The 16991-nt window shown below is 33.9% G+C and overlaps 1 protein-coding gene and 1 long non-coding RNA gene across 3 annotated transcripts in view; one reads left to right on the forward strand and one right to left on the reverse strand.

The window, feature by feature from the left end:
• The window catches only part of LOC128247596 (uncharacterized), a 46220-nt gene extending 31158 nt beyond the window's left edge, over positions 1 to 15062 (reverse strand). The window contains exon 1 of the long non-coding RNA XR_008263942.2: positions 13391 to 15062. This is a non-coding gene — a long non-coding RNA (uncharacterized LOC128247596). The remainder of the gene's footprint in view (positions 1 to 13390) is intronic.
• The window catches only part of LOC106883964 (beta-1,4-N-acetylgalactosaminyltransferase bre-4), a 1203892-nt gene that overhangs the window by 466615 nt on the left and 720286 nt on the right, over positions 1 to 16991 (forward strand). The window lies entirely within an intron of this gene.

Genomic DNA, 16991 nt, shown 5'->3' on the forward strand with positions numbered 1-16991 from the left:
AATTATAGTTGATTAGATTAATTGTAGAGCATATCATCAGACAGTTCATTGAAATATCAGTCGTAATAGTAATGAAATATATGAAATAACAGTACCTTGATTCCTGTTATCTTTTCATACTATATATATATATATAATAATAGTCAATGCTACATTACTTGAAGTTTCTTGGGCATAGGACACATCCACAATGTCTGATGTTTGGACATGGGAGAGAATTTATAAGAAATTTCAAATGGTTTCTAGATGAGAGTGTTTGGGCTACCATTGTTCAACTCAGGTCAGTCTAGTTGCTTCATTATCATAGTGACACCAGTTATGTTACTGATAGTAGTACGTGGTGCAGTAGACGGGATGTCGATGTCACTTTATTAGCATTCATCAGGAGGTGATATTTCAGTGCTATTACTGATTTATATTGAATACAGCACATAGTAGAGCAGGCAAGATATTGGTATTAATGAATCACCATTCTGCTGTGTGGTATTTCAGTGATAATGGTTATCAAATGGGAAGGTAACTGATTTGATGGTGCCAAGTTACATGAGTTTGCATGAGGACATGTTTTATTGTAGGCAGCAAGATTTATATGCCTGCTATTGTGTGTGAGCTTACCATGCCTAGGGAAGTCTATCCAGATTATCAGTGGCCAATGATTTGAAGTGTGCCTCTAGTGGCAAAAATAAGATAGGTCACTTTTTTATTGCAGGATATTATATGCTGTTGGAGTATGTACAGTTTCTTATAAAACCAGAATTGACGATTACAAGTTCACTTTGAATAAGGTGGGTCCCGATTAATGATACTGTGTGTGATGTTGGCAAAGTTGTTTAAATGATCCATATTCTTGTAGTGAAGTGAGACAAAGAGGTAGAGTTTTGCCCTCTCTCTACATCTGAAGGAGTGCATATGTTGTATGAATCTTTCCTTAAACTTATTGACTGTCATATCCCTATCCCCTAGTTTCTGATGGTATGACTGGATGGTGAGAGTGACTTTATAGACAACAGATTTTGAGTGGCAGGATCCTCCCAATGGGCAGTTGATGTGATTTCAGTAATCCCTGATTTGGGTGTAGGGTGAAGACTATGTGGCTGCATGCTTACATCAGTTGTAGCATGCAATGTTGGAAGTGACATTAATGGAATTAAAAAGTTTGGTATTTAAGGGATTTTGATAAATAATTTTGATTACATGGAGGACTAAACCAGATTACCTTTTTCTTTCTAACTCACTTTGGGTTAGATGGTGAGGGAAGGATCTTCTGTGTTCACAAACTTTTGGGAAATCATTCCTCATTAGTGCTTTGTTATAATGGGATGTGACTCTGTTGAAGTTCTCTCTATCTGCTGATAGACTGGAAATTCTTCTACCAATCCCTTTGACTACAGTTATTGGGTAGTTGGGGTGTTTATGAATATAGGCAATTTCCTGAATCAAACTGTTTTTATAGCATATAACTCCAACCAAATGTACTGAATTGTACATTCTTTCATTTGTTCATTTGTGTGTGTATGTGCATATAATGTGTGTGTATATATATATATGTATGTATGTATGTATGTATGTATGTATGTATGTATGTGTGTATTACATCCCCTGTCTACCATATAGAGGAGCTTTACTTCATGTTCCATGAGTATTGTTGTTTTTAGAATAGGTAAGCAAATGTCTTGTATGGTGTAAGAGGCAACTAAAAAACAGTTAGCATCTGGATGGGCATCTGAACATAACGCACAATCTCAAATAGACTTGTCTAACCTATGTCACCATGGAAAAGCAAATATAAAGATGATGATGATGATGATGATGATGATGATGATGATGATGATGATAATGTTAAAGCACTTATAATATGTGGAAGTTATTAATTTATTACCTTAAATTATTTTTTTTATTGCAAATTGATGGCTACAAGTATCCGATAGACCAGTGGTTCTCAACAAGAGTCCATATGGCACCTGAGGGCTCATATAAAATTTTTTGAGTTCGTGCAACAGAATAGTAAACTGGGGATCCACAATAGTATTTTATGGGACCCTGGAAAAATTTGTATTACAAGAAACAGATTTTTTTCTCTAACATTTTACATAGTTCAACCTATTTTGCTTTTCACACATCAACCTACACAAGTTAATGTGTGGAAAGCAAAATAGGAATTTTGAAAGAAGTTTCTATAAAACTGGCTTTTAAACATTGTATGGCTATGAAGGTCCACCAGAATATAATAATAATCAAAGGGGTCCAGAGATAAAAAAAAAATGGTTGAGAACCCCTGCAATAGACTAGTTATTAGTTCAAAGAAGAAGATATGCATTTTTTGATTGAAGAATACCATTTTTTTTTTGGTTGAATTGCAAATGTTTACATCTTTTACTTTTCTACTTTGGTAAAAGATACATGTATATACACATGGCTCTGTAGCTGAGATGTTTAGTTCCCAACCATGTGGTGTAAGGTTCAGTTCCATTGTATAACACCTTAGGCATATATCTTATTCTACCCTGGGCTGATGAAATCCTTGTGAGTGGACTTGGCCAATGGAAACTGAAAAAACGACCCATTGTATATATCTATATATATCTATATATCCATCTGTCTATCTGTATATCTGTCAATCATTTTATATATATTTGTGTGTATGTGTGTGTTTGTGTATCTTTATCTTGACATCATGTGATAATTGTAAATTATTGTTGCCTTCATACAAGTGATGCCATTCATTTCCAATCTTCTGTGAATATGTCAAGCCACAGATAAATATTACCTTACTTAAAAACAGGTGAGGGTTGGCAACAGGAAGGGCACCTAACTGTTGAAAATCTACATCAAGGAAAACCCATCCAACTCATCAGGCAAGCAAGGAAAAATGGACACTAAAACAATGTCGATGATGACTGCCACACTCACATTATATACAACAATCTTAAACGCATCTAGGATAATCGAATCAAACTTTTAGCTTGTTCAAATACTAGAATTAAAAGAATTTTTTCTTTTCACATTTAAGAGCATCAAAGCAAATTTTCAACTTGCTCAAATGCTATTTCAACATCTCAGATTTGTTTTTCACATTGAAGAACAAACTTTCAAATTGTTTAAATACTATTACAAAATCTTATTCAATTGTTTTTTTTTCACATTTTACCAAATTTTCAGCTTGTTTAAAATACTATTTTCAACATTTCACTTAGATTTGTTATTTTTTTTACATTTTAGAGAATCAAACCAAACTCTTTTAGCGTGTTCAAGTACTATTTGCAATATCTCAACAATGTAGGCCCTTAGAAAAAAATTGAAAAAAAAACAAACAAACACAGGCATGGCTGTGTGGTAAGAAGTTTGCTTCCCAACCACATGGTTTTAGGTTCAGTCCCACTGTATGGCACCTTGAGCAAGTGTCTTCTGCTGTAACCCCAGGCTGACCAAAGCCTTGTGTGAGAATTTGTTAGGCAGAAACTGAAATAAGCCTAGCATATATAGATATAAATGAATACATATATGTCTTTGTATTTGTGTCTGTCACTTTCACTGATTCACTGCCAGTGTAGGTTTGTTTATGTCCCCATAATTTTGTAGTTTGATAAAAGAGACCAATGGAATAAGTACCAGACTTTAAAAAACAAAAATCCAATACTGGGGTTGATTTGCTTGACTAAAACCTTTCAGCGTGGTGTCCCAGCATGGCCACAACCCAGTGACTGCAGCAAGTAAAAGAAGAAACCTAGTGAATTTAATTCCATGTGTGCTATCTCCATCCTCAATTCTAGATGTCAGTTTTGGCTTACTGTATTACAGAGTTGGAGTCTTTCCATAATAGCTCTTCATGTGTTAACCAGCTGATCAAGATTTGAATCATGTAGTAATTTGAGGAACCAATAAATCAAGATATAAACCATGGGATCACCATTATTAATGATGTGAATGTTGTATATTCTAATGTATTCTTAACTGGACACTTAAATTTTATGTACCTCAACTGTCAAAAATAAGTACCATGTTCATGTGCATTCTAAGAGAGATTTACTATTCTTATCTGCTTAAAACCATGAAATTTGAAACTAAGCATGGATTCTTAAAAACCATTTGGCGGTTTGGGAGATGTATTTTTGTTTACATCTTTATTGTCATTAGTGGATCCACTTTGTCACAAGTATTTAGACCAAGTTTTCTGTCTTAGAATAAATTATTCACATCTGTCTTGGAGACTCTGTAAATGATTGTAGGTTCACCCATCCACTTCTGACTAAGCCAACACATATATACATACATACATACATACATACATACATGCATACATTTATACACCCCCACCCATCCCCACACACACATGTATGTGTGCGTCTCCCTCTCTCTCACTATATATATATATATATATATATGGCATCCAGCTGTAGAAACTCTGCCAAATTTAGATTGGAGCCTGGTGTTGCCATCTGGTTTCACCAGTCCTCAGTGAAGTCGTCCAACCCATGCTAGCATGGAAAGCGGACGTTAAACGATGATGATGATGATGATGATGATATATATATATATATATATATATATTATATGCCTGTATATATGTGTGTGTATATTTATATTTATACATACACACAGATGCACATATTAGTTATGTTTAGTTGGCGTTTATGTTTTACAGTACATTAAGTGCAAATGTCTGTTTTTGGTTTATTTCTTTCATTTAATTTATATTTTTAATGGCTACAACTCTTTGATGGTGTATTTGTTTTAACCCTTTCATAGTTCATTAAGCAATAAAGTCCCACCCCTTTTGAGTGATTTTATATGTGTTTAGTAACTTACATAGGTGTCAACTCAGTGAACATAATGACCTTATGTTTGACCTCTACTTTAAGCCTGTTATTCTCATGCAACATTTACATTTTTACATTGTTGGCACCATCAGATTGAAAGGTATGAATTGTCCTGCACAAGTGTCAAAACAATAAAGAATTCTGATAGGCAGCTGATGATAGGATCTCTGTGTTGTCTTTATGTGCTTTTTGTTTTGAGCTTAACTTAACATTTCAGTGTTGTCATCTATTGGGATCTTTGTTCTGATGGGGGTTCATCTCTTGTTTTTGACTAGCCTGAATGGAATGTTTAGTTTACTTTATAAATTGATTACAGAGAGTGAATGATAAGTATCTATTATCAACAAGGTTTTGTTTTGACCATTTCAGGGTATTAATTCATAGTGATTTAGTAAATTGGCTTTTACAGTTAGTGCTAGCCATATTTATTATAGTGCTTTATTTATTTATTCTTTATCAATAATGTATTGTAATTTTTCATAATAATTTTACTCCAATATTTCCCTAATTATTTTTATTTTCTTTCTCTCACTTTTCCTTCTAAACTATCTTGTTCATTTTTCATTTGTTTTCCTCATTTTTGTTTTCATTTTTCTTCTTTCCTTTTTTCTTTCTATTTATTCACCTTATGCTCGCTTCTATTGCATTCCTTTTGCCCCTCATTATGCCTCACAAACCTTTTCCCCTCATAGAACTAAAAATTGTTTTGCACCAGCTTTGTAATGTACTCTCTTGCTTGTTCATAACTTTCTACTGTATTACAGCATCCAACACCCATACCCCTACATGTAGACCTATCATCCTCTCCCCCACATTCCTCTTCCCATTCCTTTTATCTCACACACTTGCATGCTCTACCTGGCCCCTAACCTGTCAGCTGTTGCTCTCTCTCTCTCCTCAACCACTCTTCCTCTTTCACTATACCTTTACTTTTTCTATACTTTCTTTCTGATGAGGGACTCATGCCCAAAACATTTGAGTCACTTTCCCTTTTACATGCATTGACTAGTACAACATTTGTTAGAACTTGTCCCTCCTGTGCTGTCCTTTTTCTTTCTGTTTTTTTTTAAATTGCTCTCTCTCTCTCATTCTCTCTCACTCCCCCTATATATATATATATATATATATATATATATATATATATATATATATATATATATATATATATATATACATATATATATATGGAGAGAGAGAGGAACTGATTATACACTGTATGAGGAAGACAAATGTCTTACACAGGAAGCTTGGCAATGCTTTGTGTAGACCAAGTGATTAAGAGTTAGGAGTATGTGTTTGCTGCTAAACAATTTGCTCATGAAGTTATTAGATCATAGGCAAAAATATTTATGCTGGTCATTATCCTTTTACAGCTGTTTCATTTCTTTATTCCCAAATTGCCTTTTGACATAGGTCTCACTTCCTATTAATGGTTTTTATGGATCCCATTCTGATAAAAGGAAGCGATACCAACATAAATGCAGTCTATTGTTTTGTTTCCGCTACAAATCTGCCTAATTGATGAATTTTGTACAGAGACCTGGTTTTATGGAATAATTCTTATACATACATACATACATGCATATCTACATACATGCATATATATATATATATATATATATATATATATATATATATATATATATATATATATATATATATATATATATATATATATATATATGTATACACACATATTGATAGATACATAAATAGATATGTGTCTGTGTGTATATATATGTATATATATATATATATATATATATATATATATATTTTAAATATATATATACACACACGCACAAACATATATCAATACATATAGATGTGTGTGTGTGTGTGTGCATAGATGGGTTAATAGGTAGATAGATGTATATGAATATTTCATGACCCTCTTGACTACTTTTTTCACCTTCAATTTATTTCTCTTTGTTGTGTTTCTAAGCATATGAGCTATGCATATTCATATATGCATTTACATGAGTACACTATTTCTTGCATATACACACATACACACAAACATGCATAAATATGTATACAGATATCTATATCCATATATATATATTTGTATCTGTTAATTTATATATCAATTGATATATATGTTGTTCATATGCGTGTATGTATTTATATGCATGTAAACAAGTGCATAAACTAATGTATACCTGCTTGAAGGAAATTGATTGTAATGAACTATATAGATAGATAGATAGATAGATAGATAGAGAGATAGAGAGATAGATAGATAGATAGATAGATGGATAGAGAGACAGATAGCTGTACATAGATATATGTGTGTGTGTGTGTGAGCATATAGAAAAATGTGCAGTTCTGTGTGTCTGCATGAGTGTAGGGTGTGTATTTACTACTGGGGTTTTGAGCGAAATGCATTATCTGCAAATCCGTTTCTGGGCCAGAAAGTTAAAGAGAACGCATAAGAGAAAGTGTTGCAATTAATGTAGAGCCTAATAGAGTTGGAAGCTGCTTTATTGTCAGAACAAATAGAAGTGAAAGTGGTTTAACAGAGTTATGGTACCTTGCTACAAAAGGCAACATGTAACATTTCGGGGCCAGAAGGTTTATAACAGCAGTAAAAATAAAAATAAAAATACAAAAAGAGTGAAGTGGAACTGGTGAATGCTAGCAAAATTCTAAGCAACGTGCAATGTCTGAAAAGTAGTAAAATTATAAATAGACTAAGAGGTTGAGTGATTAAGAAGTTTGTCTCATGACAGTATGGTTTCGGTTTCAATCCCACTGCATCAAACCTTCGGCAAAAGTCTTCTGCAATAGTCCTGGGTTGATCAAACCTATGTGAGTGGAGCTGGTACAGGGAAAGAAGACTATTGTGAGTATGTATATATATATATATATATATACATATATAATAATATTAGGGACAAAATCCAAAATTACAGGTAAAAACTCAATTAAAATCAATCTATAAAAAATTGAAATTAAATTGAGCTTTACAGATTAAAATATATATATATATATATATATATATATACATATACACACATACGTATATATATATACATATACATACATATATGTATATAAATATATATATATATATCAACACACACACACACGTACACACACACACACACACACACACACACACACACACACACACACATATATATGGCCATTTTCTAATTGTGGACAGTACCTGTGGAAGTGGTAGACCCAGGAAGACGTGGGCTGAAGTGGTAAGAAAGGATCTTTGGATGCTGGGCCTCACTGTGGAAATGACAAGAGACTAGCAAATATGGCAATTTGCAGTACTTGATAAGATGCATCAAGCTAAGTAAAACCACTGTGTTCCACACATGCAGGCTTGTCCTTTCAGGTGCTGGTGCCACATAAAAAGCATCCATGCAAGTGCTGCATTAATGCATCCAAGCTGGTGGCTTGTAAAAAGCACCCAGCTCACTCTGTTAAGTGGCTGGTTTTAGGAAGGGCATCCAGCCGTAGAAACTATGCCTCAACAGGAGCTGGAGGCTGGACAGTTTCCTGCTAGCCAGCTCCATGTTAGACCATCCAACCCATGTCAGCATGGAAAGCAGATGTTAAACAATACTGATTATATATGTATGTATGTATACATTTACACATGCACATACACAATGATCTTGATCCAAAAACTCTCTCTCTACTAGGCCACGTAACTATTAACAGGCAGATATGTTTGACATACTCCTAAAAAAAAACTAAAATGACAGAGTTGTTACAACTGAAATAGCCTTGTTCATAGGTCGGTTGTTGTTGATCTTGTTTAGCACCTAGTCAATCTGATATGAAACAGCTCAGGAATGTTATGAGTCATTGAGCAAGTAACTACTCTGTGTGTTTCTCAACCTGCAAGGAATATGAACTAAATCTTAAAATATCAATCTACTATCCTAGAGAAAACGAAAGGACACGGATAGTGTTGTCCTAAATACATCTGATAATAAAAGGAAATGGTCATGTGTGGGACATCTTGGATCATAGTTTTTTTCAATTAGTGCTGACCTGAGGCTAAACAACAGAATCTTGGCATTGTGGTACACATTGTGAATCCCTAGTATACATATCATTAATCCTAATTGTCTTCCAAGCTACTATCACAACTCTTGATAAGAAAACATTTGTTTTCTTGAAATAGTCTCTTCTTTAAGATAGAAAATTTTCAAAGTGCATTGTACTGTACAGAGTTCTATGTGAGACTGAAAACTGTGAAAAAGCAGTCTTCACTTGAGGACTGAAAAATTAAAGAAAAACACTGCTATACAAAGTCCTGTCTAGGCCTGAAAATCAAGATCAAACAGGGCTGTACAGTGTCCTATCTAGAACTGAAAATTAAGGTAAAGAGGTGCTGTACAGTGTCCATTCTAGGACTGAAAATTAAGGTAAAGCAATGTTGTACAGTGTCCATTCTAGGACTGAAAATTAAGATAGATCAGTGCTGCACACTGTCCATTCTAAGACTGACAATTAAGGTAAAGCAATGCTGAAAAGTGTCTTATCTAGGATTGAAAATTAAAGATATCACTGTGTCTTCTTTTGTATGAGAATTTAAAAAATTGTTCTGTGCTGTGCAGTGCTCTCTTTAGGAATGGAAACAAACAGCGAAATGCACTATGCTGTACAATGTTTACTCTGTTTCTCTATGTGAGTGTGTGTCTGCATATCAATGTAGTTCAAGAGCCTCCATTGAAAAAGCTAAAATTGACTTTATCTTTTTATTTGAATTGTATAATGTCTATTGACTATTGGGTAAAATATAGAATCTTAGAAAAATATATTGGGCATCAATTTGTGCAAATCTGAGTTTATAGAAGAGTTCAATAAGTTCAGTTGCCATGAGCAAATAATGGTTTTGTTACTTCAGTCTGGAAGCTAGCTGAGAGTGAGTATATGGAATGAAGGGAAAGAATAATGCTGAGATTGATATGGAAAGTGAGTGTGAGCTTTTGTTCTTGTATTCAGTATTTCAGATCGTGATTTCTCAACAGTAGAACCATTCTTTTATCCTTAATTTCTTACTTGTTTCTCTTACTGGATTGCTGCCATGCTGGAGCACTGCCTTAAATTGTTTTCAGTCAAGCAAATCAACTATCGGAATCTTTTGTTGAACCATTAAGATACAGGGCTGCAAACAAACCAACATCAGTTGATGATGGAGAGCACAGTTAGAAACACACACATGCACATATTACATGTAACCTGTTTTGTGTATATATATATATATATATATATATACACACACACACACATATATATATAACCCATTATATATATACATATATATAATATCAACACACACACACACATATATATATGCATGTGTGTTGACTTTTCTCATTGTTGATGCCATTCTCTAAACAGGCACAAATGTAATTCCTTTCCAAATAAATAGCACTTCATATTCAAGGCTCTGATGAAGCTATAAGGTGTTATTCAGGCACTCAACTATGAGTCCACTGCATCTTATAGTAGAAACAGCTGTAAGCTAATGGAGTTCATAAGGTGATCATTTATTCCTTTGTCATCTCTCTTTCTTATATATCACATGGTTTCTGTTGAAACAAATTCTCTCACAAGGCACCAATTGGCCTTGGGGACTACAGTAGTACTAAACCAGAAATCACATAGTTGCAAAGCAAAGTTCTTAACCACACATCATGAATATGCCTATTGCCAACACTCCACTCTTTCTTTTGTCTCGCCTTTTTTTCCCCTCTTTCTCTTATGACAAAGGACTACAATCTGAAACGTTTAACTCGCCCTTGTCGCTTCCGTTCATTGCGAAATTAACTCATACCCTTGTTTGTTTTTGTTGCTTCTTTTTCCTTCTTTCTGAAATCTTTTACTATAAATTCATTTTTTTGTCAAACCATTTATTGAAACAATTAAGAGTTAGCCATCATTTTAATCTAATAAAAAATAAAGAAAACCTCTATAAATATATCAGTAATGCATTGTTAGAAATTTATCTTTAAAATTTCCATTTAGAAACAAAGTAAATACTGTCTAAAGTGGAAATTAGGTTCTGATTAAGTCTGGAAGTTATCCAAAACTCTTCACAATAAATTAGTGAGTAACACCTGTACATAATTTGCAGAATAGTGAATTATTTATTTATTTATTTATTTCAGAATGCATTTTTCTGAACAGTAGTCACATTGTTGGTTGCAAGGTTTCAATAGGAGACAGTCAATGTTAACTGTATTAAGGATGGTGCAGATTTTAAGGGCGGTTTTTGTCTGTGCAATTAGGGCAGAATGCAATGCTACACAGTACATTCATTCAAAACTATAATTTTATCAGTTTTCTTAGCAATATACGGCAGCAAAAAGATGTATACACACATACAAACACACAACACACACACAGGCACTAACACACAAAATAATATATACATTCATACCATCATCCTCATTTTACATCTGCTTTCCATGCTGGCATGGTGTGGTTGGCGTTAGGAAGGGCATCCAGCTGTAGAAACTCTGCCAGATCAGATTGGAGCCTGGTGCAGCCTTCTGGCTTGCCAGTCTGCAGTCAAATCGTCCAACCCATGCTAGCATGGAAAGCGGACGTTAAACAATGATGATGATGATGATGATACATCATCATCAATTAACGTCTGTCTTCCATACTGGCATGGGTTGGACAGTTTGACAGGAACTGGCAGACCAGAAGACAGTGCCAGGGTCCATTGTCTACTTTGGCTTAGTTTCTACATTTGGATGCCCTTCCTAATGTCAACCACTTTACAGAGACCCATCCAGCTTCTAGCCCTACTGTGTAATATTTGTATTACCAATGCCTTTTGTATATTTTCACTCATCTTGCCAAAATTGAAACAGCTTTATGTATAGCATGGGGAATGAGTCTAAACTTTTATAAGTACAGTGATAATTCAGTATAAAGCCTTTCCATAAAAATTCCCTTGCAGTTACCTATGAATGTATTGTGTTCTAAACTGGAACAAAGATTTGGGTTTAGGCAATTTTTGAAGCAGAATCAAAGTGGCACAGTGTGACAAACTCTCTTTAAATTACAGATGCAGTCTATCCAATGTGTTTCTACACATATTCTGCGTATTCATTTTCAGTTACAAGGCTTATCCCAAAACTATGGTATAAAACATTTAACTAAGATCCTCAAAAATATAAGAGGAAGCATTAAGTAACATAAGAATTGAATTTAATATATTATTTTGTTATTGTATTGGTTTCATGCAGGAGTACCACTAACCTTGATGTGAAAAGTTGATTACATAAATCTCAGTATTTCTAGACTTCAATATCATGTTAGAAATGTTGGTTCTCATCTATTCCCCAGAGTTAAGCATCAATGAACCTAGAGTTGGCTTGTAGATGATTCAGTGCTTTAGAAATTTAGGTCCCATATTTCCACCTTTAAAATTTCAGTCTTAAAGTGTTGTCTGTGAAAGCTATGAATAATGCCACTCCCTCCTAATCTTTCAAGCAGAAAAGATGAAAAATTAAAAAAGGGAAAATATCTTAAGCAAGATTTTTTAGTTCAAAATATAATGATGTTAACATAGTCTTACCATCAAAAAAGTTTTTTTGTTTCAGTCTTAAACATAGTTTTTGAATTTTATAAATTATTTATATATTATTGAGAAGAACAGAAACTGTAAACTTCATGCCAGCTAATGACTCAATCCATTAAAAATTGATGTTGTGATGCTGGTATGACTGATTTCAATACACTTTTATCTTGGGCTTTTAAGCAAGAAATTCTTTCACACTGAGATTGAATATATACATTAATTGAATTTCAAAAAGAAAGTCAATACATCATTAAAATGCATATTTTTCAAGCATTACAATGCAATTATTGACTCAGTACAGGGTCTTATAGTTTCAAAACTGTCAGCCTACAATCTATCTACGAACATGAATCTGTATAACCTCACCATGCAAACACAAACATGCATGAGTAGCTGTGGTTGTATATGTAATTAGTGAATGTAGGTGCAAATAAGTGTATGTGGATGTGAGTGAGTATGTATGTGTGTTTGAATATATATATATGTATATATTTAGGTTCGGTGATGCAAACAGGAAAATAGAATGACAAGCATGAGTATATAAATGTTTTTTATAAATAATTGACAGAAGTTACAGTGACTCAAGGGCTGAGTTTCGTGTGTGGACACTTATCAAACCATACATGTGTGTTTATATATATAACCTATACTGAGTCAAAGGGATGCCACCTATAGCCATTTTTGAACATAACAACTTTGAACTGCTGTCCAAACTGAATTTTTGGCGGCACAACTATTTGAGCAATCAGAATGCATACCTACTAGGTTGAGTCATCCTGACAAAAATTCCTCATATCCTCTCTCTCTCTCTCTCTCTCTCTCTCTCTCTCTCTCTATATATATATATATATATATATATATATATATATATATATATATATATATCTGTAATATTAATGGCTTCTTATTATGAAACTAATAGATTTTATACTGGGCTGCAAGGAGAAGTGCTCAGAATAATTGAGACAAGAGTAAAATATTAGTTATAGAATAAAAACGTTCTTACGTTATATCTTCTTATTCCTTGTGTTTGACGGATTATGTTGTATATCTTATATATGTTCATTGAGGGGGTGTGATATGTTGAGTTGTTAACCCAGCGTTTTTGTCAAGCTTAGTGAAATTATAGTTAAGGCCAGTGCAGGTGACACGTTAAGGGTACCCTTGTGCTGGCAACACATTAAACTTTGTGGAGTGGTTGGCATTATTAAAGGGCATCCAGCTGTAGAAACCAAGCCAAAACAGACTGAAGCCTGGTACAGCCCTCTGGCTTACCAGTTTCAGTCTAACCTATGACAACATGGAAAATGGATGCTAAATGATGATGATGATGATAGGATGTTGAGAAGTGGTGTAGGTATAAGATTACAAGTCATCTAACTAAAATTGAGTTCAGATGTCATGGAAGCACACTTGAGATGTCTGTGTTTGTTGATACTTTAACAAAATAAATTATTTATTGTGACAATAAATAATAATGGGCTTATCTTGCTATCACACTTTATTCTTCCAACACCTGTTATACAACCATTATCTCTCTTCCTTCATTTAGTTGAGAAAGATTTTCCTTTCTTCCCTTTTTCATTTTTCCATTTCTTTCATGTTTCACAAGATATTTGGCAACCTCACAAAGAAAGAAAAAAAAAAAAAGCAACCAGTACAATCTGTAAAGGGGTTGCTGTTAGGAAGAGCATCCAGCAATGGAAACCCTATCAAAAGCTGACATTGGAGCTTGACACAGCCCTAAGGCTTGCTGGATCTTGTCAAACTATCTAACCCATGCCAGCATGGAAAAATAGATGTTAAATGCAGACAAAGATGATGATAATATGTATCTATTTATCTATCTATATATGTGTCTGAGTGTATATGTGTGTGTGTGTGTATTTATATATATGTTTGTGTGTGTGTGTGCAGCGTCATGTAAAAGCGATGAATGGTGCCATGAAAAAGCACCCATGCAGCACCACGTAAAAGTGGTCTGCATTAGGAAAGGCATCTAGTCATAGAAACCATGCCAAATCAGGCTCGAGTCTGGTACAGATACCTCCTCCACTCCCAGCTTGCCAGCTCTGTTCACACCATCCAACCCTTGCCAGCATGGACAATGGACGTTATATGATGATGATGATGATGATGATATATTCGCACACACTAATATTCTTTTGGTTGCATCCTTAGATAAATAATGATGGCAGGCATCTACAAAACTAATTCAGCTGAAGTTGCTGACGAAGAAAGAAAGCAAGTTTTTGCTCTTGTTGTTGTTGTTGTTGTTGTTGTTGTTGTTCTTCTTCTTCTTCTTCTTCTTCTTCTTCTTCTTCTTCTTCTTCTTCTTCTTCTTCTTCTCCCCTTTGTCTTTTGTAGTTTCTTTTTGTCTTTTTCCTCTTTCATCTTTTCTTTCTTTCTTTTTATTGTCCGTTTCACACACAAAGGAGAAATGTTTTGTTCGGTATTGAAAGTTGGTCTTGTTTGATTTATGTATTATATAACATATACACATAAACACTGACAACTAATAAACAAACAACAGGTGGAAGTGTGTGTGTGTGTGTGTGTGAGATGGATTTCCTCCTTCCCACCTTCCAATTAAAGCTGACTTTTGATGCAACACTTGTATATCACAATAATAATAACAATAATTGTAGTAGTAGTGGTAGTAGCAGCAGCAGCAGCGGTGGCTGTAGCAGGTGTGGTGGTGGTGGAGGTGGTGGTGGTAAGGTAATAGTGATTGTTTACTACTAAATTTGAGTGGCTTTGGTATTGTAGTGTTAATTTAACAAGCAATATAGTTAATTGATAAATATTGTTTTATAAACTTTAGAAACGAAAAAGTAAAGAAAAGAAAAAAAAACACAACAAAACAAAACAAAAAAAAACGAAAACAAGAAAAAAACAACAAACTATAATGTGAATATAAACTGAATTTAGTTGACAATATTGTTTATTTTTAAAAAAAATAAGAAGTGGAACGAAAGAAAATATACAATAAATATCTAAGCATCTTATTTATTTCGTTAAAAGTCATTTAATGTCATAGTCTGTCAAATACAAAAAAGCAAAACAATGATGATGATGATGATGATGATGATGATGATGATGACGACAATAATTGTAATAAAATTCAAACACTAATGTATATTTATTTTTACATTTTTGTTTTTTTGTTTTTGTATCTATATTGTTGCATTCTTAGCAAAATGTCTTTAAAGATTTATTTTTCACTTAGGAATTAAACAAAATAAATAAATAGATCAATAAAATAGAATAAGATTAAAAAAGAGTAGAAACAAAATGTAAATCATTTTTTTTAACATCAAAAAGAGTCAGAGTGAAGCTTTTAACAAATCTGTATGAATGTGCGTGTTGTTGTTGTTGTTGTTGTTCAGCTACCCAGTTTGCCCTGTTCAAGCTGACCTCTGGCCAAAAATGACTGATCCCCATCTCATTTCTTGTTTGAAATTAGATGTAGGCATGGTTGTATGGTTAAGAAATGGTTAAGAAGTTTGCTTCATAACTGTATAGACAGTAATGTGCCGTTTGAGGGAGATTTAGTTGTTGTTTCCAGCAAGTTCAGAAATCTCATAAAAACACTCCTATGTTGATTGGTATTGTTTACCCCATCCCTCCAACAGCTAGATCTAGGTTTTTTGGAAACTCAACTAACCAAATTTTTGTGCTCTTGTAAACAGTCCTACTGTGTGGCACCTTGGGCAAGTGTCTTCTACTATAGATTTGGGCCAAAGAAAGCCTTATGAAAGGATTTGGAAGATGGAAACTGAAAGAAACCCATCGTGTGTATATATATATGCATATATCTATGTGTGTGTCTGTGTTTGTTCCCCACCACTGCTCGACAACTGGTGTTGGTATGATTACATCCCTGTAACTTAGCAGTTCAGCAAAAGAGACCGATTGAATAAGCACCAGTCTTAAAAGAAATAAGGCTTGGGGTCGATTTGTTTGGCTAAAACCCTTCAAAGTGGTGTCCCAGCATGGCCACAGTCAAAAATGATTGAAATAAGTAAAAAGGTAAAAGGCATGAAGTAAACACAGCAAATTCAGGAATTTCAAGACTGTGTGGATCTTGACTCTGAGTTCTAAGAAGTGGTCCAATAGTTCACAGCTGTAAGAAACAAAGATAAAATCTTGAATGACTCCCATGGCTGAAATTATCATATCTCTGGTTATTAGTAATGTATTGTCACAACTTGCTACCCTCTATATTTACTGATTATGACTTATCAGTCAAATTACTTTGAACTTAGGATTCTTGAATCTCACAAACAAATCTGTTATCAATATAAATAAGAGTTTGTGTGTGTGTGTGTGTGTGTGTGTGTGTGTGTGTGTGTGTGTGTGTGTGCGTGCGTGTGCGCGCGCATATGTTCCTTATGCATTCGAAAACTGAGTTGTCAATTTTGACGTAATCTTTCGGCTACCAGATAAACTTTATTTTCATTTACATATTTTCTGCATTATCTCAATGACCAGTGTTAGCTATTTGAAAGACACTGCTCTACCACAACCAGGTTTCATTAAGAAGTGAAAATAATTTCTCACTTTTAATTTGAACCAAAATTACAAAGCGTTGCATTACGAGAGTG

This window comes from Octopus bimaculoides, chromosome 4 (assembly GCF_046866305.1).
Source record: "Octopus bimaculoides isolate indiv1 chromosome 4, ASM4686630v1, whole genome shotgun sequence".
Classification (NCBI taxonomy): Eukaryota; Metazoa; Mollusca; class Cephalopoda; order Octopoda; family Octopodidae; genus Octopus; species Octopus bimaculoides.